The 3,936-nt window shown below is 35.4% G+C and overlaps 1 long non-coding RNA gene across 1 annotated transcript; it reads left to right on the top strand.

The window, feature by feature from the left end:
- Nucleotides 1-214: 214 nt before the first annotated feature.
- Nucleotides 215-3,331, top strand: LOC131014126 (uncharacterized). Its single transcript, XR_009098071.1, has 3 exons — nt 215-518; nt 2,479-2,542; nt 3,069-3,331. It is a non-coding gene; the product is annotated as an uncharacterized LOC131014126 (long non-coding RNA).
- The last annotated feature ends 605 nt before the right edge of the window (nt 3,332-3,936 follow it).

Raw genomic sequence — 3,936 nt, forward strand, 5'->3', positions numbered from 1 at the left:
ATAGTTTTTGTGATTATTATTTAATCACCCTTCTCACACTTTATTTTAATTCTCTCTACCATATGTTATATGCTTCAATTACTAAGTGTAGAGATTGGGAGAGTAGAGTTGAGAGTATATTATGGAGAGAGTAAGGATTGATAGTGTAGAGATTAGAGAGAGATTAGAGTGAGAGAGAGATCAAAGGCATTAATTGCCAATATTCTTTAAGATTTGCAAAATCTCTATAAGATCATCTAAATCTTCAAAAATCTTGCAAATCCATTCATATCTCTCAAGCAACTCTCTCTCTCCTTCATCCTCACCAATCGGCCACCCCTCTCTCTCCTTTCTCTCTCATATTTCCTCCATTGTCAACCATTGGAGAGACCTCCGAAGCTTCACCAAAATATGCCAAACACATAAATCACCAACAAAATTCCACCTAAACACCTCCTATCAACTTGAATCCAAGGAAATCCTTGAAGATTGGCTTCAAGACTAGTGAGAGAAAGTTTGATTGTTGGTGAAAAACTTGAGTAAGTGATCTCTATATTCATAGATTAAACTTGTATGATGATATATATGAGTATATTTGAAGGATTGAAGCAAGAAAATCACCCCCTTTCTTTTCCTCAAATTTTCGAAAAAAATGGGTGTTCTACCCTTCAAAAAAATTTTCTTCTTCTTTCCTTGATTTGGAGTGAGAAAAGTGATCTACGTGATGTTTGGTGATGATTAGTATGTGTTTTGAAAAGCTATGCTTTGAGATGTAAAATTTTGATGAGTTTAGTTTACCCCAAATTGGGAACTTTTGTGTTGATGGTTTAAATGATGAATTGATGATGTATATGAGTCCATGAGATGTATATGATGATGATTGATGAAATAAATTGAGCATATGATGTCAAATGATGATTTTGATATGAGTTAGTTTACTAAAATTAGGGCTATGTGTATCTATGCTCTAATTTATAAAATTGATGGAGTATATGTGAGTTTAAATGACTAAAATTGATAGATATATGATGAGATTAAAGATCCATGTGAGTTTATAAAATTTCAAAGAGTTTAGTTTAATAAAAATTGGGACTTTCTTGTATATATGTCTATTAAGTGTTTTGGCTTAAAATATAGGTAATTGAACATGATGTTAGTGTTTTAATATGTTTGATTAAGTCTTTTCTAAGCTAAGTAAAATTTTGACTTGAGTTAGTTTATGAGAATTTTTGAGTTTTCATATCTTGAGAAGTCAATGATTGATAACATGAGGTCTAATTTGCTTTATGACCATTATGTGAAAGTTGTCATGTTTTTGTTGAGAGTTTATGTGGATATATGAGTTTTTATTAGAGTTTAGTTGGCATGATTATAGGGGATTTATTTGTGTAAAATGAGTTACATGATGTATGAAGTCATTAATGAATGATTGAATGATATTGAGCATGAAATTGAAAAGAGGATTGAATTGATACGTTTGTAGAAACGTTTTCCTTGAGATTTGAGTTTATGATGTAAGAGGAGATTTGAGATTGAGTATGATGAGTTTTATAATGTGCTTGAATGTTTTTGAGTGTTATATGTGTTTAAGATGAGCTTTGATTGGTTTTCTTTGAAAGAATGTTGAATTGAGCATTTAAGAGTTTGAGATGAGTTTTTGGTGATTTTTCGTAGGCTACTGACCTACTGTGATCGACGGGTTGTCGATGTCTAATGGCTTTGCAAATTTTACAGCATGTCCCTACATGAGTCTTGAGCATACCAGTAAAATTTCAAGTCATTCGGACTTGATTTACTATTTTTATAAAATGAAAAACCAAATCTGCACATTTCTACCGGGAATTTCGGAGAACAGGGGACAAAGTCATTCATCTCAGTAGCTTCCTGTGTGATCTAGCTTTCCAAATTTTTATGGTATCAACCTTACTGTATGGTCTAGATATCCACCAAATGTGAGCTCATTTTGACAACGTTTACTATTTTTCAAAAATCAATGTTTCCGATTGCTCAAAACTGCCGAATATGGTAGACCGTGGTAAAAACGCCATATCTCCCAAACCACTTGGAGTTTCTGACTCTACGTTTTTTTTGAATGAAACTAGACTCAAATACCTTTCTTTTGGTATGAGTCTGGAGTCCAGAAGATGTCGGAGTCAGAACGTGTTAAATTTTGAAGTTGAGTCAGTGGGAAAAACAGGACATGATTTGTTGATGTTTGATTGTATTTTCTTATGTGCCTTATGTGTTTGTGTTACCTATGTGTTTGAGTGAAAATTTGACGAGTCTTATATGAGAGATAAATCGAGACTTAGAACCATGCTTTTCTTGAAACCTATCCTTGGACTTAAGGATTTGAAATGAGTGAAGAAGTTATGTAGAGTCGATTAAGAGATAGAATATAAGATAAAGCATGAGTTAAGGCATGAGTTTTCGTCGTTAAGTTCTAATCGAGATTCATTATTTGACATGAACTTTCGACAATGACGATGATCCCTGAAGACACGAGCAGAGCAAGGAAGTAAGTAACTTCGCTTTGACGGGAGTTTTTGAGTAAGGTCTTCAGGTGGGCAATATTTTGAGTATACATATATTATTCGAACTTTCTAAAAATTTTGATGATATAATGATGTTATGAGCTTATCAAATAAATTGAGATAAATGATGTTTGAGAACTGTTTGACTTGCCAATTTTTTTTGATGTTGAGCTTGTATGTTACCCTCTACTGATGAGATAAGACGAATTGGGTCCTGCCACAAGCGGGATTTTGTGCACAGAGGTGACTGTGAGCCGTCTTCGGGTCGGCCGGTCACGGTACTTGAGAGGGAGGCCTACTTCTCAGTACCTTTGATGATGATGAGTTGTAGATGTGGTACATACATGTTGAGATCTTTGACTGCAGTCGTTTACTTATGATGTCATGATTATGAAAACTGCATGCACAGACTCATTTAATACTAACTTATTTCTGTGTATTGCTGAGATGTGGCAAGCTTCAAACTTATAGCTCTATGAGCACCTTTCTTGATTTTCGGCGTTTGCCCACTGAGTATTATGTACTCACGCCCTGCATATATTTCTAAATGTGCAGGCTAAGCGAGGAGCGAGATTGGTCTGGTGCTGGCGGGGAATTGTTAGAGGATGTATTTACTTTATCGTATTTCTATTTTGACGATAAAGTCTTGATGATTGATATACTTTGATTTTCTTTTGAATTTAAGCAATGTACTCACGGTTATATGTCTTCATACATATAATCGGTTCACCTTTTGCTGCGATACTCTGCATATTGTGATTCCTTACGAAAAATGAGCGATACCCGTTTTGTTTTTGATTTTGAAATTCCTGATAATTAAAAAGTTATAACGACATTGACGAAATTACCCTTGGGTTTATTTATGATAATTTCCTTAACACCTTTTGATGCGAGCTTCCGCTTGATGTTCGACCTATTCTTCTTATCTTTTATTCTTTTAAAAATAGTCGTATCGATACTCGTACCCCACTATCACTAGTGTCGGGAATCGGGCTGCGACAGGGTGGTATCAGAGCAGGTCGTCTGCTCTGAGTCTATTGCTTGACTGAGTTGAACCTTTGATTGTTTCTACTCTTTTAAAATTGAGTACTAGCCTAATTTGAATTCTTAGGCTAATTTGAGAGAGTCAGTTTGAAACGAAACCCCAGCACCCCATCTCCTCCGGCTTAACGAGGTAAGAGGTTGATGTTGTTTCTTGTTGCTTTCTCGTTGAGAGCTGAGTTTGATTCACTAATGAGTTATGTATTGTTTTAATGACGAAATTGTTTGAGATGATGAATTCTGGTACGAGGCAGTTGATGTGGAAAACGAGGAGAGATGTTGAGGCTAGTATAGCCGATGCCCTATCGTACCAAACGAGGATGAAGTCGAGAGGAGGCAGCGATACAGCGACGATATAGCGAGGGCGATACTCTTGGAGAGT

This window comes from Salvia miltiorrhiza, chromosome 3 (genome assembly GCF_028751815.1).
Source record: "Salvia miltiorrhiza cultivar Shanhuang (shh) chromosome 3, IMPLAD_Smil_shh, whole genome shotgun sequence".
Classification (NCBI taxonomy): domain Eukaryota; kingdom Viridiplantae; phylum Streptophyta; class Magnoliopsida; order Lamiales; family Lamiaceae; genus Salvia; species Salvia miltiorrhiza.